Below are 23086 nucleotides of genomic sequence, written 5' to 3'. Positions count from 1 at the left end.
CTCTGCATATAATTAAATTTGATTTATTATACGTAGAGTCGGCGAAGTTCAAAGTAAATAATGCTATGCAAAAAATGCGAATACATCAACGCTTAAAACAAAGCACCGTCAGCGAGACGTTCGCCTTTGTATAGAAATACGTGCAAGTAGCGAAATTTTGTTCGACAATATTCGCAGCCACGTCCATCGAACTATTCGCACTTACAAGAGTGCTTTCGAGACATCGCGGAATATGACTTGAAGTACAGATTCTGATGGAACGGCCGGGAACAGCAGAGGGGATGAGAAGCTGGTCTCCCTCAAGATGGCGCCGCTCGCGAAACTTTATTAGATATTTTCTTCAATAGGATAGAAATGCAAATAACAGTTGTCAAGTAACTTCCTCCGAGGGAGTGGGAGAAATAGTGCGAGGGCGCGAGACGGAGAACGAACATGGGGAAGAAGATTGAGAGGAAGTGAGCGGAGGAAGACGATGTCGGAGTACCAATATTGAGCCGTGGTAAAAGTCCAAGTCTCTCCCTTTCCCACTCTCTCCCTCTCCCTCTTTCCACCCGCCCCCTTTTCGCCATCCGTCGTCTTTTCCGCCGCTCCCACCGCTCCTCCGACCTTCGTTCCCTCGTCAGTGAATATTGTAGAATATTGCATTTCAAGATTTCCTCCTGGGATACAGTCAGACGCATTAACCCTTTGGCAAACGAGGAGAAATTTACGAGCGAACGGGTCTTAAGGAGTCTGCGAGAGCTACGACGACGACTTTCGATCTGGCAACGAACTGCAGGTCATTCGCGTTTATTTCCTTCAGATTAACATTAACGTTCCGTCCCGAAGTAATCGATGGCCGCTGCCTTTCGCAGACAAACATTACATCGACGGTAAAATATATTAATTTACATCCGCCGAACGTAAATCATACAAAAATCTGTATAGCTCACAATCAGAAAAAAATATAATTATTTATTCTATACTTTTCTTGAAAGTGTTACAAAAAAACGCAGAAGCTAACAGTTTTTACAGATATGCAAAAAACTGAATCTTGAAAAAAATGAAAACAGAGATTTATATTAATATTTTTTTGTATACTGATATTACACACACACACACACACACACACACACACACACACACGTAAAATCTTGTTTTGACGGCATCGTCGAAATGGAGACAAGCGACAAGCGGGTATTGCAGATTTAGAACGTTTAAATTGATTGATTGGCTAACTACGGAGACGGCACAGTTACGAAGTGTAAAGTTATTAACACAGACTACTTCGTTATATGACAGACGGGACTCTCTAAATGAACATCCGCCGATACAATTGGCAATCCAATGATCATCGCTATTTCTGTCTCTGATTCAATCATGTTGAGTCATGGAGAGGAATATAACCGAAAGTAATTTTTCCACAATAACTTGGCCGTCCTACGTTCATTAATCTTTCAGATGGCAACGCACGCCACGAAGGCTCTGTCATCAAGCCGCAACTAATTAACGTTAATTTCTGTATTTATAGGGCCTGTCTATCCAGACCCTACACAACGCAAGACCGCGAGACATCTTTCTCGAATTATTTCGGCTCGATTCACGGACGATTTACTCGGGTAAATATTTTGTAAAATATGCGTTTTTGCATTCTAATTTATATCTATCGAAACGAAGACTAACTAGGTAAACGAAGGTAACGAAGACGCCGATGATAAGAAAAGGGGCCCGAGTAACTGCACGAACGAAAACTCTCGTTCGATGTAAACCTGTATTTTTGCATCCCGACGTCGCTATTCTCGGCCGCTATTCTCTGCATTTCTCGTGGATTTCATAATTAATTATCTTAATGCATTCGATTCGAGAATTATGCCTCGCGCCCTTCCCCTCGGTTTTTCCGCGGTTAAACCTCGCCGAACGCGACAGAATGTTTTCTCGCTTTTTCTCCGTTGGTAAGAGTAACATTACGTTAATGATAATTTTCATCTCGCGCAAGCATACAATTAATTATACGAAGAGCGAATATGTAATGTGACTTTTTTAAGGCGACTTGTGCTCATATGATTAGTATGTGCAGTACTTTGCATCGAGGAAAAATAGCACGGATAATGTCAGCATAATTAGTTAATTTCTTTGTCAACCCACCAAAAATCATTAAAATAATTTTCTCATTATTTATGATATATTTTACGTATAATCATAGCAACCATTATTAAAGAAAACAAAGAGAATATTGATAATAATCGTCAAATAGTTTGGCAATATTAGACAAAATTGCAAAATTTATTTAAATATGATTTATGCGTGATTTAAGCATCTATCTTTTTTTTAATCGTCTTCTGCAACAAAAGAGATCATCATCGCCACTTTGCATTCCTTGCTGCCCGTTGCGTTCGTAATAATGAGAAGATCCGTGCCAATAATATCGTGGCTAAAAATACACTTTACGATCGAGCGTACGTCCTCGATAATTAGACCCCATTCGACGGTGACGTAATCTTCTACGGCAGTTTATATAAACGGATCACGAAGACCGCGTATGGATTGTTGGCGCGTGCCGCAATTGACACCGGGCCACCGTGTATAAGAATACCCCGGACGATCATATCGGGTCAATTGGTCCTGGTGTGACTAATCGTCATAAGTCAGTGACAACGAGTTTTAACAGCTTAACGATTCACCTACGCCATTGACACAACGCCAGAGGATCGATTGTGTCTGCTCGCCGCAGAATTTCGCGATACGAATGACGTTCTTCTCTTTGGCAATAATTTAGTTGGAGTAATTCGTGTCATTTCAAAGAACCAACCGGCGTAAACTTGATTAATAATCTCTTAAAATAAATGCAAAGTGTTTTAGCACTGTAGCAGTAAGTTTAATAACAATTTCATTACTCAAAATTTTTTGATTGAATTTCTCCCCATCAATAAATGTCACTTGAGTAATACTCTCACTATTACATGTTAAGTAAAATATGTCTCCGATATATTTATAGAAATAATTTTCCAATGAATAAATGAATAATCTTCTTAATTAATTAGAGGCAATGTTTTTACAGTTAAACACAAACAGAACAAACTGTAATACATGTCACGCAGCCTGAGTTATTGTGATAACTTGTGCGCTTCAAAAATCACTAAGTATCGACTAAGATTTCGAGTACTATTAAATAATATTTAAATACGCGGTATCTTTCTCCAAAGAAAAAAAAAAAAAAAAAAAAAAAAACGATATACTTCCACCGGAAGATTCCGCACAGATTAGATCCGTATCGTGTCTCCCCGGCGGTAATAAAATATTGATTATGGTTTCATTACAAATATGCAGTTGCGCGGAAATAGCTACGACATGGGCGGCGTAGGTGGGCAGAGCGGGCGAGAGGGTGCGGTGCCTTTGTAGGAAGTTTGAAAACTCGACGAGTGGATTAATATCGTGGAGTTACCGTTACTCGTTGTTGATTTTGTCTGTCTCCGCCCGACTACCCTCGCGAGGCGGCACCCCCCGTCAAGCCCCAAAACCACCCCGCGTTTCTCTCTCGCAGTCCAGAATCACTCCGAGAGAAAGAGAGAGAGAGAGAGAAAGAGAAAGGGCGAGAGAGGAAGCCGACGCCACCACCCCCAGACCCACCTCGCTCTCCTCACGAGAAGCTCAAATGTCTCTAATGAACCGGCTTGTGTGCTTATATCTGCGGCTCCTCTAACCGCTTTATACCGGGCGTTCGTTCGCGGGATATACGGAAAGTAAATAATGCGGTGTAAATAAAAACACGGAACGAAGTATAAAACGGAGAGAGAGTGCGGCTGGACTCTCCTCTACGTCCGCCACGATTCGATCCCTCGAGGTGGACGGCTAGCGCTTTTATCCTTTTCACCGTACGCGCCGCGAAGGGTAGCTTTTGGCATCGACTGGTTCATCTTGCGACGTTGCTTTCAATCCCGGTGTATACGCGACGCAAAATTCAAAATGTTGCCATTAACGAATAGATCAAGAGAAAATGCCTGGCCATGTCCCTATTTCGCACACAAAATTAATTGCAATAAAAATGTAATTTTTATAATGCTTGTGTCATAAATTGATTTCATCCAGTTAAATCTAGATTATGTATTCCAATTTTCCTTATTTTATTTAAGATACAAAATTAAAATTTTGGATTTCTTTCATCTAATAATTTATAGCTTTTCTTATAGCTATTAGTTCCGTATAAAGTATTGAATGATATATTGAAATGATATTAGCTGAAAAAAATCATAAGCTGGTGATCATCGTGCATTAAATGTATTTCAATACAGGCGGCGCCGATACATATTGCCCGGACCCGACATGGCTGTGAAATTTTATGTCGCATTAAAGCCGCCAATATGTCCCTCCCTACATGAGCATAAAAATCGTCGAACGTATTAACGCTCCGCTTCCAACGTTCACCGAACGTGAATTTAATAAAGTTCTAGCGAGAGAAGCAATTCGTCTTTTCCCGGCCGCGTCGCGCGATAATATTCCATGCCCTCCACCACGTCGAATATCTCTGGTCATTAAATTCCGTATTAATATTGCGAGAACCAAATGATTTCTCGTTTTCGTCGGCGTACATTTATCTTTAACGTAATTAACATTTCATCGCGGAGGAAAAATTGAAGAATAAATTCAGTCGCTCGATTTGAATCGCATATCTTTATTTTTAATTTTTTAAAACACGATTTTATTAATCAACGTAAAATTTAGAACTAACTCTCTATCAAAATTCACAATTACGATTTTGCTTAATTATTGACAGAATAATTTTTTCTTGTTAATTAAATTTATTATTGCTATTATTAATTAAAAAGCAGTTTTCACGAATCATTAATGTACTAATAATATTGGATTCTCTCGAGTAACCAAATAATTATCTTCTCAATATTTGTTAAAAAAAATTAAATGGAGAAATACTTGGAATAATATCTACCAATTCGAGATTTCAGTGTCCGCGATTTGCAAGCCCGAGTCTATTTCTTGAGAATTTAATGGGGACGGCAAAATACCGATACGGCTCATGAAACAAAACAGCGAACTAATAAATACGAACTAACGCTGCTTTGTCTCAATCGAGACGCGGGACTCGCCTCGGTCCGTTGCCGCCGTTGTTTCCAATTTACGCTCGAAGTACCTCTCAATCCTATCAGAAGAAGTAGAGGCGGAAGAAACGGAAATGGACGGGCGTGGAGGTAAGACTTTCACAGTAAAGTCTTACGCGCAGAAGTCACTCCGCTCCCGTTTTAATTAAAGCAATAAGACCCAGTTACCCACCCTGTGGGGAGAGGCCGAAACTGATTCGTTACTATTTATTTCTAATTATCTTCGATTCCATAAGCCCGGAAATTCCGACGCGCACCCGCATCTCGTCCCCGTCGACCTTGCCGCCCCCGAATCTCTACCCACCCACCTGCCTGCTCTCGGCCGTAATCGAATAATTAAGCCGTTGATTGGAGCTTTATTACCCAATCCGCGAAGTGAGTTTTTATTGGCCCTTTCGAGCTTGCCGCTGAGTATTTAAACAGGGCTGATTGCCCTCTTCCGATTGGAGGGAAATCACCCGCGAGATTGGACGGTGCATAATGTATCTATCTCGACCCGCCGTTCGAATTATTCCCGTTTCTTTATCGAAGATTCTATAGGAAAAAAGCTCTCGTTTTTATTCTCTGATTTTCTTGAATTAATCATGACGGCAACGAGTCTTTATTAGCTCGTTCATTCACAAGTACATGCATCTCGTAAAGTCGTAAATGGATACTGCAGTTATAATTGTCTCTCGGTTATTTGCATTATCTATTAAAAATTATAATAAAATTTTCATGGCGATTTAAAGGAACAAAGTCGTTTTATCACAATGACAATCGAATTTTCACTGATCCGTCCGTTTTATATTTTTATAAAAGAGTCCGCGTTCTGCATTCTGCTTTTTTGTTTGCTCCTTCAGTTTCGATTCTTCCCGTAAAACAAAATGCGAAATCGCTTCGGGAGATCGCGCAATTAAGGCGTTCAGGCGTGTCTCGTTCTCGCTCCCCGCGATAGGAATATCAAAATGCGTTTTCAATAATCGTGCGATTTACCGGAAGAGACTCGTAGCAGAACGTTCTACTCGCAGTAGAAAGGGGAACCCAAACGGAGGGTGGCCCTGATGTGTCGGCATTGATTTTGCAATGTAAAACATTTCAGTGCTTCTAACGGGCTGGCGAGGAATCAGGAGAGGACGGAGGAGAGTAGAAATCGCGCAGTTTTCTGTGGCGGGAACGAAAGGATATTGATGGTTACGGGGATTTGATGGCATATTGCTCGACGTCGGATACCGCCGATACCGTCGTCGAGCAGATCGCTTTGTGATGTCTTCGGTAACGCTTCCCGATGCTAGACGTGCAGGAACCCCCGGCGTATTAAGACCGAGGGTGCCCAAGACGATTTCGAAGCGATACGTCACTGTCAGTAACACGTCAGCCGCTCTATATATCCTGTGTTCTAAAGCGACGGATTGAATAGAATGGAAACTGCAATTTCTTTCTCTGATCACATCGCGTGATATTTGAGATCGAGTTTAATATCGCGCTTTTTAAAACGAATAAAAATCGGATTCAAATTATTATCTCTCTTCAATGATACTCCGCGCGAGACAGAGATACGTCCTCAAACACTTTTTAAAGATGTTCTTTATTCTAAAAAATGTGCGATAGAGATTTTCACTTGCGAACGAGAGACGAAGACGCCGGTGGTATAAAGATGGTCCCGGAAGAACGGCGATCCAAACGAATCGCTGGTCCGTATCCGGTCGGTGACATTTCATTCTCAGGCGACCAGGAGAGGGCATTGTCTCGCTTCCCTATCAGATTCTCTCATTTCGCTGCCTTGACTCGACCCTCGAGAGAGAGAGAGAGAGAGAGAGAGAGCGTACGATTACTTTCTTTTTGTTTTCATTTAATTACAGATGTCAAGGGGTTGTGCGCTCCCATCCCCCTCTCGCTTCCCCACGGCCCTCCACCCCGTCCACCTCGGGGCTGGCCACCCACTTTTTCCCCTCGCTCGACGTGCCTCTATTATTCCTTTATTTATTCCAATTATCTGCACGACGTGAATTTGTCATTGCCTTTAATTTCTCTACCCTCTCGCGCTCTTTCCACGGCCACTCCGCTGCTCGTCGACGAGCTTCTCGCGCGCCGCGACTGCTAAAAGCGAGAGCCGGCGCTACCGGGGCGCGCCAAGACGTTTGACGCGAGTTTAGCGGGTAATTTGTGCTCCCAGGGCAAAAACTCTCGACTCAATTATACCGCAATGCTTTGATATTAGGGCTGCGTTTTTTATTAAATCTCGCGTTATTAATTCGCCGTGCTCGATTTTTCGTACACCCGGCCGAACGATATAATTGCGTGTCCATGTTGATTGTTGTGAATTCATATTCTCGAGTAGAAATGAGATCGCTTATAAAATTGCGAAATCATAAATATACATTGCGCTAGAGTTCTTTTAAATTTATAAAATATTTTTTCTTTTAATATCTATCTGTAAAATATTGTTTTCCTTTATATTTAAATGTGAAATCGAAGTCTTACATACCTTTTCATATATTCTCTTGGATAAATTGGCTTGTGATTTATAATTTCATCATTATCTAATATCAATTAAATATTGAAGCATAAAATATTATATTCGCTTCCAAACAATATGTAGAATGTACTGCGCTTATACTTTGCGTTGCAATCGATAGCTGACAATACGCCTGACTTTTAGAACGGATCGAGGAGAGAGAGACCCATGTTATTATTTATAACACTTTCGCCCCGAATGTGTGTATCGGCAATCCCCATTTGCGAAATTGCCCGGCCGCATTCGAATTTTTGGGGGTTACCGTCGAGCGATCTTGGGGGAAGGAGGCGCCCAAGTTCCACCGCTAACATCTTTTATTGTCAGACCGCATATTCGGCGTTTTCACGGTTCGCGTTCTCCCTGTCGACAATGATATGCATGCTCGCTATTACGGACGAAAAGAGGATGAGGGGGCCAAGGGAGGCGAGCCGGTGTAAAACGGAGACGGATAGACGGATAGAGTGCTATGCCGCAGGCGGTGCGACGACAGAGTGGAAAGACGGGCATAAAGGAGACCTCCATTTAGGGATATTGAAAATATTGATTTATTTTAAGTAATGGAGATATGAACCACAGAGCGCGGCGTCGTGACCATTGTTGCTCGCCGACGACGCCCGCGATTGTTCTACAAATTGAACCTTCTGTTCCCGCGATGATGTAAATTAATTAAATCGTAGCGTCGATATGAATAAAGCGCTTCTCTCATTTCGATCTCGCATGAAAGAGAACAAAAGCTGGGAGGCACGAAAGTCGAAAATCTATCTCGGGGGCGTAGAAATAAAATCCCGTATTAAAGCATGATTTTTTCGCTCGCGTAAAACCTGTAGAAACCAAAGTAGCGCGCCGTGTTAAGGAAGATTAATTGATATTACAAACGTTTCCGAGCGATCTACTCAAATTCAGCACGTTCTTTACTCGCGTGACTCATTTGCGTATCTCTCTGGCGGTGCTATTCGACGTAGCCGATCTATGAAAACGCTCTCCAGAGGGTTAACGCCAGCGCAGCGCTCTGAAAGAGACCGGAAATGCCGGTGATTCTCACGATCAGCGAGTCGATCCCTTGAAAACGCGCGATATCACGAAAAGAGCGAGCGCACGCAGTCGAAAGGGAGAAAAGGGAGAAAAAAAACGAGATGAATGAAAAAGGAAGGCGCAGAAGCTTGCGCTGTCGCCGAGTTTCGCGCGTAAGCTCTTTCCTTCTCTCTCTCTCTCTCTCTCTCTCTCTCTCGTCTCAGCTTCAATATCAATATTCTAAAAACATCCTTTGTCGCATCGAGGCAAAAAGATGGCTCACATGCGTAATATGCGTCGTTACACACAGATATTTTACTTCTGCAATGCATGGATGAAAATTTATTGCTTGCAAAAGATTATTGACTGTGACGTTTCGCTATATAAAACGTACAACTTCTGTAAAAATATTAATCTGCCTTTTCTATTTTTAATTCTTCATTAGGAAACCTCGAATTTTTTTCTTTTTCTAATTATATACGTAATGATATTTTAGTAATGCAAATATAATTGTCAAATATATATGTAATGTTGAAAATTGTTTCCATTTTGTAGAAGATAATAATGTACGAGCCCAATATAGTTGTAAAAATTTTTATGATTTCCACAGGCACTCTCGCGGATTCGATATCAATATTCTAAAAACGCTCTTTGTTGTATCCGTGAAAGAATCCGCATCGCAAATAACACGAGATGCTTTTTGACTTCAGCTACGCGGTGTGGCTGTAATCATGCTTGGCAGCTCCCTTGCTCGCGTTGCGGCGCCATATACTGCACTAACCACTGCTGTATTTATCATTCACGTATATGCCACACGAGTATCGGGAAAATCTTCGCAGCACTCTCATTATATGACCGTTGTCAGCGAAATGTTCCCTTCGTAGAAAATAACGTTTTTTAAACTGATACTGATACAGTATTTCAAGAATAATATTAATCAGTCTGTTTTTTAATTAAATTTGCAATTATTTATTTGCCAATTATCATTAATTGACAAAATCTTGGCAAAATATACTTAGGTATCAATATTTTAAAGTGACACTTTTAATGGAAAAATTAAATTTTGTTTATTATTTAATAATAATTTTAAATATTTTAATGAACATTACGATATATGTCAAATCTGACAAATTATACTCAGCTTTAAATTATATCTTGAAATGATTGACACAAAACATATATCGTACTTATCCTTTTCGTGCCGTATTTAATACCGTATGATATAACGCGATTCAGATAGTGATAAAAAAGATGATACTCTTTATCATTATCTTGCGGGTAATCTCGCGTACAACCGGATATAGTCATTTGCATAGCGATATAGAGACCTTAAATATGCTAAGCGCACATACACACACACATGTAACGCGTGTATTATAGGCGTGTAGACGATGTGACACGCGCGTTGACATTCGTCATTGTTCCAGCTTAATTACACTTTCTTTCGGCGGGACGAAAAAAAAATTTCGCCACTGTCAAACGCGCTGCTCTCTCTCTCTCTCTCTCCCGCGCTCACCTCGCACCCCATTCGGTCCGATTCTCGCTTCTACCCCTCGGTGTGTTGCATCCACGCGAGCAAGGGGTGACGCTCGTGTAAACCGCGTGTACGACCGTCCGCCGACACCTGTTTACTCCCTACGGACGGTCGTGTGCACGCACGGCAAAACGGTTGGTTTACGGGGGCGACGAAATCGTCTTGTTTGAGCTGGTTACGTTGATTAAAGTGTTTTATTATACCAGTTAATGACGATCGTTAACGTAACGCGATAGTCTCGCAAAGATACCAGTAGTTCCTTTGGTAAGTAAGGCATAAAGAATCAATCTAATGAATAGCTTATCGTAGAAATATTTTTATTATATTTTTTTATAATCTGTCTAAAGAATCACACTGTTCCTACATGTAAGACAATCATATTTTTTATAAATAAAAAAAAGTTATATTGCTACCATTTATATAATTATAATACAAATTGCTACGACGTAACTGCAAATACTTGTACATGGAAAATAATTAATATAGTTGAAAAGAGAACGGATTTAAATATAATGTATTTAACAATAAATTAAAATAAACACACAAAAAATTATATACAAATATACTTCATCTGACGAATGCATCGATTAATGCGCGAGAGGATAATACGTCAGAAAATGATATGAGAAATTTGAAGCGCAATGCCGCAGTGTGCGTACGCGTGTGTTCTTTTTCGCCTTTCGGGCGAGAGAATAATTAAAGGCACAAAAGGGAGCGTCCAACGCGAATTACTCGGCCGGTGCGCTCGAGCGGCGGCGCGATTGGACGGTCGTTCTCTCATTCCGAGATTCTCCTTGAACGCGAGGTCCACGTCAGACGCGGAAACGTTCAAAGGGTTTCCGCGGGAGGGGTGGGGAGGGGAGGGGAGGACGGGAGGAAAAAACTAATTAACTTTTCGGAATAATTAAGATAAGGCCGTTGGAGATCTGGCCGATCGGCCGACCCTACGCTAAGCCGCGCGCCGCGCTTCCTCTTTTGCTCTTCACGGTAGAGGAGCCGAGTCGAATCAGGCCGAGGGTCCCTCTGGAAATGGCGATCGGTCGATTAAATCGTTTGCATGAGAAGGAAGGAGTGGTACGCGAATCTTAAACGTGCGCAAGAACTCCCGTAAAATTACACGCCATGGAGAGGAGCAGCAGCCGATTTTATTATCAGATTAGCGCGTGCTCCTTCTGCGTCAAAGCATTAATTACGGAAAAATAAATTTCCTTCGAAATTATATATACATATATATCAAATATCTAACATGAGATATCAAGAATATAGAATTACATGTGTTACCATACAATTTTCTAATATGTGTCCGTAATTCTTCTACAAATTAAAATATCAATGATCGAAGAGAGAAAGAAAGAGAAATTAAAACTAAAATAAAAACGCGCAATTAAAATATTATATTAACGTATGAAGACGAAAGCACAAATTCGATTGTTTAATCAAGAAAGTCTGACAAGAATTTCAATAAGAGGCACCGGCAAAGGATTTGCCGACAAACAATTAGGGACATTACTATTGACCAACTCCCGATAAAGTTAAATTAAAGTAAAATCAAAGACGCTCACTCGACTCCCAAGGCACATTGAGGTTTTTCTTTTATCTTATCACTGCTATGAATCAACTCGTCGCGATATAAATTCCCATTCTTATTCGAAACCGATTCGCATACGAACGATAAAAAAAAAAAAATTTGAATTCAAGAACCCCTTTCAACGATAATGCATATTCGCATGATTAACGAACGACTATTAACAAGCTATTTACACGATCCACCGCCTCTCGCCACATCCTCCTGCCTAATTATCAACGTCGGTAGAGAGAAAGAGATGAGCCTCTTTTCCTCCCCCTCCCTCGTCCTTTCCCTATATCTCTCACGCGCCCACTTCAATTCCTGCCGCGTACAGCCCGCAATAAAGCCTCGCCTCTAAAAGCGAGGCAGATGCACTTTACACGAGAGAGCGGCTCTCGCGTGACACGAATAAAAGTCTTATTGCACGTCAGAGAGGCCGGAGAGGAAGGGGGTTAGCGGGAGAGGGGAAAAAGGGAAGCGAACGAGCGAGAGGGAGGCAAGAAAGTAGTCGAGCGCGACGACTGGTCCGACAACGCCGTGGCGCATACAGTACTCCGCTGATAATTAGCGAGCGAGCTCCTCTCGCGACGTAGGACTGATAATTCCCAACAATGGTTCATTACTGCCGTTTAAATGTGCACGACAAGTGCATTCGAGAAGCTGCGCCCGGCGGAGGAGGTACGGCGGGGTACAGCCTCTATATCTGGCTATTTCCATATACATCCTTCATTGTCCTTCCTCTTTGTGCGCGGCTATACTATAGATTCGCGAAACTGACATTTTTATGGTGGAACAATGGGGTCGCGAGGAGAGACGGATCGGGCGGAGGAGAATCGCGGGAGAGAGGGCCAGAAAGGGCCAATTCGACGTGAACCGGAGAGCATCGTTATCCGAGTAAATAAGCTGCGCCGCACTACTACTGTTCGTCGACGACCCCCCGCGAACACAATCCATGATATTTGTATTGTTGTATTTTATTCCCCGAGTGGTCGAGAGAAGTGCCGCTGCTTGCGACGAGCGAGTTTCTCTCGCGGTCTGATCTCCGAGTCTCTGACGATGGCAAACGAAAAACATGGGTCCTTCGAGGGGAGATTGATATATTTGGAGTTGTGAGCGTATTGATGCATTCTAAACTCGGAATGAGAGGGTCGAGCTTATCTTACAATTGAGCGACAACAGTGCTGAGTCTATGATTTTTTTATGAATTAATTTAAAGCGATTTTTATGATTTCCTTTCGATATATTTTTTAATCAGAAATTAATCTGATTAGAATGTAATTAATATAGTCTAAGATAATTATATGTGTAACAAAGTAAAATTAGATTTATGTGTGATATATGATAAATATTATTTCTCGACTTTTTCTCGACGAAGAATGTATTCGTTGAATACTCATGCAGATTATATAACGTAAAGAATAAGAATATAAGTAGTTCATTAACGAGATAAATGTAATCGTGTGAATGCAATTTTTACAAACTTACGCGATTCTACAGCGTCACCGGGAGTTTTCGTTGGGATTCCGGAAGAAATTGGCCGTGTCTCCGGGAAGCGATGTCCTCCAGAATAAAATCACCGTCGTCTCGATAGAAATTACGAGGGACACTCGTCCTGACGGAAAGCGGTAGGTATCGACGGTGTAGAGGATAGTCCGTGAAGCGTCGTCATTAACTGCCAATCACTGCCATTCACCGGCCGGAGAAGACGGAGTCGGGGTAGGCAGGATAAAGAAAAAAGAAAAGTACTGCAGAGACGTTGAAGGGAGATTCTAATTATTTATTTACGAGAAGAGCGACGCGCGACCTCGTCGTCGTATTTGGCTCTCTCTTCTTTCACTCTTCTCAGCCCCTCTGCCATTCAATTACAGAAAAAAATTGTCAAAAAGGAGCGACACATTTCTAGTTACAATTACGATCAATTTTGATACACGCGTTATTATCAAACAATAATTAACACTTTATGGAAATTTAGAGCAGCTATGCAAATGCATTAAAAATGATATCTTTCTACAATCATAGATTTTCAATTTATTTAATCGCTCGGACTGTCTGTACACGAGTTTATACTTTATTTTACTATCTCGGAGAGTGTTTCTTCGCGCAATATATACGAAGAGACCGTGTATCAGAAAGAAGTTGGCCGTCGCGCATATTAATTGACGGCTCCACTTCGCGCGCGACTTTCCAGCGGTGCACGTAACGCGGTTTTATCTCCGCATTGAGCGGGGAATCCCAAATTCAATTTTGCGGGATAAAGCGTAACGACATCGCGCCTTATAAGCGAGCGCCCGCCGTCGCTTTGGTATTGGTGAAGTCGCGTGGGAGCCGGGTTTTTACTTCGCTAATGATTTCCGCGCTCGCTTCAGACGCTAACTTCCCCGACAAATAGGAAAATTAAAGCCGCGTCCGCGCGGACCCGCGCTCGCGCGTAACTCCGTCCTGCTGGGCATTTAGTTACGACTTTTTTATAATTAATACCTCGGGTGGTAAATTAAGTCGGGCGCGGCGGAAAGAGCGAGGAAGAAACGTTTTGTAAAATAAATACCGACCGACGTGTACCAGCGGTACATTCGCGGGGGTAGATGAAGGGGGAGGGGGAGGAATGATTCACCCCCTCTAACCCTTACTCGCCCCACTTTGCGACCGCTCCCTCGCCCCCTTATACCCTTCGACCCCTTCATGACGAGATCCCCTGTCTACTACTCGCGCTTACCCGCGAAACAACGAGTAACGGCGGAGAGGTCAATTATAATGGAAGATTACGTGCCCGCGATTCCGTCTCGCAGTTATAAATAGGTACAAAGAGTATTAAGTCCCTCGGAAGTATTAACCTGGAGAGCCATTGGGAAAACTTTCCGTTGCGCGGAAGCGAGGAAGACAAATAATTGAAGAGAGTTTTCGTTTCTCGGTTTGAAACCCAGGCCATGACGCTTCTCCGGTATTAATAAAAGCGCGTTTCGCTGCTGCACAAATCTGTCCCGCGAATTTATCTGCAACGTTATGTTCCCCGCTCGTATATAAATTATATTAAAAATAATTAGTATCTGTCATTAAAATCTAACATGATTAAATTCCCGTCCTTGTTGTTTCGTAGCGGAGTATCATGCCGAACGTATAGACTATGCAACGCGACCTATCCTCGATACATCAATCAAACAAGCATGTCAACATGATCGATTGACTGAATATCTATAGTTGCACGAGTGACGCATGTCCTATCCCAGCGTTTCGTTGATCCTCCATATTCTACGATCCATAGAAACGCAAAGACAGTGCGGACGTTCAAAGGTCTCATGCTGCGTTTCCCCGAGCACTGACTGGCACTGCCTGTTTCTATTTACTTGATCTTACCCAGAGGTTCTCATCGTCACGTCTTATTTCAATCAAACGCGTAACTTTACGATTTACCATACTTTTAAGTCTTTTCGATAGTTCTCGCGTTGCGCCATCTAAAATTTACATTAAGTATTCAGGATGCCCTTTACATGGAACATGTTTGATATCGATTTGATATTAATTCGAATATGACAGCAAATTTATTCGTGAGAAAGCGAACATGACGATATTGAGAGCCGCTGGAGCCTTAATAGCGCTGCGGTGCATAGCCTGTATTAGTAGCAGCGGTAGCAGTCGTGCATAGTTAGGGTTTAATAGCGTGTATTATTGATTATAATATCGCATGATTGGTACAATCACGTCGCATTGTACCTATCAATGCACGGCATGCAACCGACCGACCGTGCATCGCTCGCAATCACCGATGCACGAAAACCCGGCGCATTAAATTATTTATTAGCGGACTGTTTCAGCAGATTGAAATCGACAATTATCAGGCATATACATCATCGGCTAGCTATAAGTTCGTTGCGTAATCGGTGCGCGATCGACTCTACGTAATAAAACAAGTACGCTACGTGATTTATGTCGTTATACTCCCAATGGCATAAAGACGATCGTAAATCCTTGAAACAGCAACGACCGATCATCTGTAAAAAGAAAAATACGAGAAAAATTATTCTTCTTTATGTTTCAAATATATATTATAATTATATTTAAAACAGTGCTTATATATAATATGAATTACATTCATAATTGAACTGTATAACGCACTCACACACTTTTTGTAGATAAAAAATTAATATGCGATAAAAATTGAAAATATATGATTAAAAAATATACGAATATAGAACTGCGAATAAAAATACACATGCGAGTATATAATCGTGATATTAAAGGCGGGAGAAGGTTCGTGAACGAGGTGAGCGAAATGCGGACACAGTGCCACCGAAATCGTCATCTACACCCTTTCAAAGATCCCGCGAATTTCCAATAGCTTTTACCCTACCACTAATGGTCGTCTACCAACTGACGAGTAAGAGCAGACGAGGACGGCGGCTGCGAAATACAGCGTTGAAGGAGACAGAGATGGGAAACGAGAGTATATATACATATATATAGAAGAGACGTACTATACCGATATAAAGAGCCATCTCTTTTCGTTCGCCTTCTCTCTCGCGTTTTTCCTTTATATCCTGTCTCGAAAAAGAGAGCATAATAAAGGGAAAAAACGATGCCGTAAGTCTTTGTCGTACTATGTTGCTTTATCTATGCGGCCATATACGAGTCCCCAAAGCGCGTAAGCAAATAAATAAGGAAAATTTTCTTTAAGAATAGTAAAACTTGGATATCTCAATCATTTATTCGAAAATATTTTAAAAAATATATTTTCCTACTCTTCTATGCATAATATATTTCTATTTAAAAAAATTATGCAAATTAATGCAACTTAAGATTCATTCAAAATTTACAAGTATATATAGAAATAATCGCTACAATTGATAAATGTTCGAATCAGCACTATTATTTATCATTTGCCACATTTCTTTCACTGCTACCAAGAATATGAGGGGATGCAAGCACAAAGAGCGAGCGGAAGGGGATAAACTTCTGTAGGGTGCTAACATTACGTGACAACTGCCGAAGATATTCGATCGCGGAAGAGTATAAGCTTAATCCTCCCGCGACAGCGACAAAAATATGAGACCATATTGTCTCCATATATCATTCAGTGTTCTTCAACGGGCAACCCTCGAATCAAGCTTCCTATGACTTTCTATTCCTATGTCTTACAAAAAGAACGGCGCTACAAACATACATTTTCGCGAATCTCTTCTTAAAATCTGTCTTCGTCATTAAGCTTGATACACCTTCGACGTCGAATCGAATGGGTGCGGAGTGATTCGACTGAACAAGCAACGATCGCCGAGGGCTCCGAAGGTGCACGAAAAGGAGGGCAGCTCGCAGCTCCTCGGCGTCGTCTGCCGCGCCAATTCTCAACAAATTGTAATTTCTAGAAACAAATTGAATATAAACGCGCCGTAATTCGAATGCCTGCTGCAGCGGCACCGGCACAATAATGATGACGGCTGCGTAGGAGCCAGCGACCGTGGCTGAAGGGAGCGAGGCAGCGCCAGGAGACGTAGCCATGCGCGAAACAGCAATCTTTCGAGGCAATCTCTTTAATAAATGAAGCATACGTTCCCGCTTTTGAATTACGTCTACGTAATGGCCTCCCACTCCCATCCCATCTCTCTCGCTCTTCTGTCTCTTTCTCCCTTTCTCATTCCTGTGTCACGCGTCGGCGCCGAGCCGGCACAAAGAACGACGAGGAGAGATTCCGCCATCGCGATCGGCAAAGCCGATTTGTACGGGTTGCTTAAAAACATCGATGTAAGGCGAATACTATCGTAAATTATCTTTCGTGCAACAAGCAATCAATAATATATAATTTGTGACACTTTAACAAGACGTTCAAGATGGTTGCAAATTAAAATTTATTATAAAAAAAGACTGTAAGACACAAAGTATTACAAATCAATTCCAAGTATAATGTATTCTATTTAAAAAAATAATTTAATTTGTGAAAAAATTGGGTATCTGATATATTGATTCAGCTTTCTATTTTGATCACAATAATATACGTCAGATCTTCGTGTTACCATTCCGAAGTTTATGGTAAATTATCACGAGCGTATAAAGTCTCTATGTTTATGAGTGTGTTGTGTCTGTTAACCAGAATGTTCGCACCTCCATTCCGACGGATCGTGCCAACGATAAAAGTGCAACGAGGCCCATCCTCGTTCCTCGCGAACGTATGCAATCACCTACAAATATTATAGCCGGCAGCGCCGGCGAAATAACTGCACAAGTAAGTAGTGTGTCTGCCTCCATTGTTTCCCTTCAAATCAAAAGCAGTCAAATTCTCCATTGTGATCGCACCACGCGCTCCACTTACACGATGGCAGGGAGACGATGGAGAGACGCGATATAACGACGCCGAGAGATATACAGGGTGTACAGATCGTTATGTTCAGTACTTTTAAGAGCCAATCTATTACTCGCGCAAGCTGGGAAACTTCTTTGAAAACGCGAGGTTGAAAAATATTAAACATTAAATATCATTTTTCTCTCATCTGACAAATATTTCATATGATACCATAGCGATTGATCTATACTAACGAGATATTTTTATTATTTCTTGTTACTATTAAATTATATATTAATTTATATCACTGCTCAAAATGCAATTTACGCAATATTGTAATTTGAGATTGCAACTGGCACACCCTGTATACGTATTTATAGATATCTACATAAATATATACATATACATATACGAAGAACGAGTTTGTGTTGCGTGTGTACACTCGATGCGTCTGCGGATATATTCACAGCGTAATCGCTGAATCGGTATTCCGTCGACTGACAGACCTAGGCAAACAATGGACGTTTGATTGTTCAAGATTTAGTGCTGGTTTACTACCGTCGAATTCGAATTCGCGATATCGCGTCGCTCAGTGGCGTGGGTGTGTCAGCATCTGCATTCACGAGCTTCGCGAAACGTTTCTCGATTTTCAGCCAAGTACAATTCCAAACAAGACTTGATTTCATCAAATCTTGCAGCTGATTACTCTCAATAATGAACGCGCGATAAATCTCGACGTTAAATTTAAAGAAAATATTATTGTAATCGGATATTTTAGAGAAACATAGATTTAGAAATAAATTTAAAAATCAATAATTTTAATTCTCGAAAAAAAAAAAAATTAGTAATACATATTCCATTGAAAGAATTTAAATATATTTATGTATATGTGTGTGTACTTGCGGCGCAACAAATAAATAAAAAAAGAATACTTTCACCATTATCCCTCTGGCATTTTATTCTGCTATTCGTGTGCATTGTCAAATGAGTACTGGAAGAAGGGTGACATTCGTGAGCTTCTATTTGCACTTTGCAAGATAAAATATTACTCTTAGCTAACATCTCGTCGAAAGACGATACGGCATTTGCATTATTTTACATTAAATGCCAGGCGAACGAAACTCGACCGCGTACCGTGCCGGTATTGCCTTCGAGTTTACGGTCATGTCAAAGTGGTATTTTCAATAGCCCGTGCACTGGAATTTGCCCGTTAGTCAGAAGAATTTGTATTTCTCTGTGAATCGTAGTTGGTCATCGGAAACGAGTCAGCTCGGATACACGGGTACGAGCAGCGTCTTAGGAATCTGTTGGTATTCACGGATAACAAGATTACGCGCACAGAACCCCTATCAAACTTACATTCCTCTTCGTCGCAATTGTATAAGTGTCAAATATCTAATTGTAAATATTATAATAATTTGTTATATTAACGATGTGCATTTATCATTATGAATTGTCAAAAATGTGTCAAAATTTAATAAAATAATTAAATTATATCGTCTTCGAATTTTATCACAAATTCTATATTATTTTGTCAGATGAAATAATAATTATGCCATATCTCTTTTTTTGTAATGATCACAAAATCTATATTATTTTGTAAGATCCCAGATTGCCGAGGGTGTATCTAACGCGAAGAATGTTTAGAAGAATTTGAATTTCTCTCCAAGACGAGGGTATATCATATCGTAAGACTAGAAGTGAGCACACCGAGAGTCTTAGGAATTCGACCGATTCCGCAGTCGAGAAAACAAATAGAATTCGATTGGGAACAAAACAAGCGAAATTATTCCCCTTCGACCCTAACAGAATCGGAGAATCCGAAGCGTTTGTATTTTCATAAATATCGGAGTTCCTGATGTCACCTCCATCAAATCGGGAAAAAGATTTAGTGATATCTCAAAAACTAGTTGATTTATATACGTTTATTCCTTGAATTTACTAAAAAAATTATTGTATAGATAAAAAATATCTACATAATTTTTATTAATAATCAATTATTATTATATTCTCATCAACTTTTACAAATTTATTTCCATCGCATATTTATTCAGCTCAAGGTCCAGTAATCGTACGATCATTATAATAACATGCCTCTACTTATGACAACTTTGACATATTTTTATGTAAAAGACAGAGTAAAATAAACTCACAGAGAGGCACACACAGTTATATTATAACATCTCGCTTTTGTCAAGACGCTGCGTTGATTACAAATAAACCGAATAGACAACCGCTTTACACGCGCCAGTAAAATCCACACGCGTATCTGTCTGCGCCGTTTAAGCAGGCTGCGATGTGGGCGGATGGGGGAGCCGGTTTCGTTAAAACAACCCCCTATGTCGCGCGCCCCCGCACTTTGGCCTCCAGCTCTCACGGCAACGTCAGCCCTTTCTCCCGGCGCAACCGCGTCTCTAGCAATTCACTGATCCGCATTTAGGACAGGAGGCGATATTTAGGCCGAAGGGTGAGAGGCCTCGAAGTTAATTAGATCGACTTCGTCAAGGCGCATCCACTTAACTTCAACGCCGCGTCAGAGACACGTCGCACCATGACTGCTTCCATCGACTTGCACACGTTGCAAAAGAGAATACGCGAACATCCCCCGTTAACTCTTCTTTCTAACAAAATCTATATATATATATATATATATATACGCATATCGCCTATTCGTACTACTTTTTCATCCACCTCATATATTTTTATGAAATGTCAGGCGAAGAGTAATTAATACAATTAGCGGAAATAATAGAACATCGATGAAAATATAGTAACTCGACTCGTGATCTAAATCGGTCGCGATGAAAAATAGCGCGTGACAGACATAAATTCGTCGGATGTAACAAAAAACGTGTACCTAGTCTCTCGGGGCGAAGTGACAGCGCGCGAGTGCGCTCCATAAGTATATCTCTGCATACGTCTCTCCTGCGTTCGATAGCATACGTACGCGCTCGTCTAGCATGCGCTCGCAAACGATGCGGCGCGCCCACCGACGGTATTACGTATTAAAAGTTGCAGCCGACGTGAATTTTTCACAAAGGAAAAAGTATTCAGCGCCGCTCTCTCGTATCTTCTATATTAAAATCTAATATGCGAGCAGGTAGAACGTAATATCTATTACAGAGTAATATCACCCTCGAAAACCTTCCTCTTCGAGTACTTTGTTACATTCGCCGGTAATATTCAGAAATGATGGATAGAGGGGATTGGCACTGTATTAAAGAAACGCGTGCACTTTAGTTTCGCAGCCAAATCGATTTGTGAAAGTTAGCTCGTAGTTATTAATAATATGTTTCTGTGTCTTTCTAATTCTGTTCGATAATTTCTCTCTCTTTTTTTAAACCTATATATAATTAGATCATTATTCAGAGAATATATTTTTGACTTGTTAGATAGACTTATGTAAGAATCTATTCATAGAGAGCAAAAATTTGTCACGCTCAAGTATTTTGCACCGAATGTAGACAAAAATAGAAATTACAAACTATGAGCTGATGCGAGGATGAAGCGTATCATAAAATAGAAAGAGGAAGTACAGAGAACAGAATTCTCCGTAGCAAACGATAAAAATTTATATCGGAATATTCGCCTCGGTCGGAAAGTGAATTCAAACGGGCGTGTAATTGACAGTATCGTAAAAAAAAGGAGAGAAAAAGAAAGAAACTAAGATGGCAAAGAGGGATGGAGACGAGGAAAGAAGGAAACGGGAAGAAACTCGAAGGAAGGGAGAGGGGCTAGGTTGTCTCTCCATAATTTTTTATCCTAAAACCGCTCCGTTTCTTCGAAGAGCAATATTGTTAATATGCAAAGGAGCTTCGGAAAAATGGGGTGGCGAGAAATAAGGATATAACCGTAAAAAACGGAGAATGAGGAACGATGGTTGAGACGGCGAAATTATCGTACTGCTCTCTCCTTCGAAAGATTATCTTGTCGAGCGAATATTACGAGCCTGCTTATGACACTTTGATCGGTAACTTGGATTCGCATGCGCAATAAAACGTCTGTCTCGCGGATCATAAATGCAAAATGCAATATAAATCGGATATACTCGATCGAAGAATAATCGTATGCAAATCTATAAAACGCGAATTATAATCGATGATCCTCCAATATAGATTGATATTTATTGATCGATATTTTGCTGATTGATAATTTGTAACGTTGTTAAAAAATTAATAGTAAAAAATTATTAACATCGTCTTGTCAATTCCATCATAGCGTTACGATCGAGGTGCCGCGTGACGAATTTTGAAAATGATGTCGACTCGTTTAATCAGCGGCGGACGAAACAATGTTCGTCGTGGCACGGAAGGGCACGGGTAGTAGTTCAACGAATTGTTTTGATAAGTCGTGGAGACAATACGTCGTTAAGGCGCCGGGTTTCTCCGTTGCGGGAGTGAGAACGACAATGTGAACGACGTGGAAGGCAGACAGGAAGGAAGGAAGGAATCTGCGCGACGACCTGCAAGAAGAGGGGACGAAAGCGACTCGAAGAGAAGAGGACTCTCCAAGTTTAGATTAAACTCGCCGCGGATAAATATTCGTAATGGAGCGCCAGGGTGTCATAAATTAGCATGCTGCTCTCTCCTGTCCTTTCCCGATTCGACAATCTGTACGGCGCGCGGTCCCTTCACCGTTTACCGTAAATGTCGTCTTTTCGGCGTGCCGCGTGTCTATATAATGAGAGTTCGACGCTACTTGATTTTAAAACTTTTCCAGCGAGGAGAAAAAGACACCGAACCGTGCTTAGATCATACTTAAGCTCGATTGCCACAACATTTTCATTTCAAGTCTTGGTTCAAAATACAAAATACTGATGTAGATTTGTTAGTTCAAGCTGGATCAATCGCGGTGCAGGGAGATTAAGTAGTTTCTCTCGACTTAATTGCTAGGGCGTTAATGGGAATTCGGGACCCGAGTCGCGGCTCGTATGGGAGGCACTGCGGCCGCGACAGGCGAAAGGAAGGCGGACAGGAAGGAAGGGAATAAACCGCTATTAATCCACATTGGAATTGAGTATTATTAGGGGACGTATCCAGGATTTGCGACCGGGTCTGGTTAAAATCTCTTTCGGTTGTATCTCAGGAGTACCTGGCAATCGTTACTTTTCGTTACCAACGAG

General features: G+C 41.2%; 1 long non-coding RNA gene across 2 annotated transcripts in view; it reads right to left on the bottom strand.

Annotated features, from left to right (window-relative positions):
* Positions 1 to 13207: 13207 nt before the first annotated feature.
* LOC145941544 (uncharacterized) overlaps positions 13208 to 23086 on the bottom strand; it is a 264923-nt gene continuing 255044 nt past the window's right edge. For both annotated transcript variants that reach the window (XR_014426177.1, XR_014426178.1), the window contains exon 11: positions 13208 to 15685. This is a non-coding gene — a long non-coding RNA (uncharacterized LOC145941544). The remainder of the gene's footprint in view (positions 15686 to 23086) is intronic.

The sequence above is a fragment of the Prenolepis imparis genome, unplaced genomic scaffold (genome assembly GCF_030444845.1).
Source record: "Prenolepis imparis isolate NDT839.2.m4 unplaced genomic scaffold, iyPreImpa1.0 SCAF_10, whole genome shotgun sequence".
Lineage (NCBI taxonomy): Eukaryota > Metazoa > Arthropoda > Insecta > Hymenoptera > Formicidae > Prenolepis > Prenolepis imparis.
The sequence above is the reverse complement of the archived record's forward strand: the minus strand, read 5'-3'. Positions and strand labels throughout refer to the sequence as shown.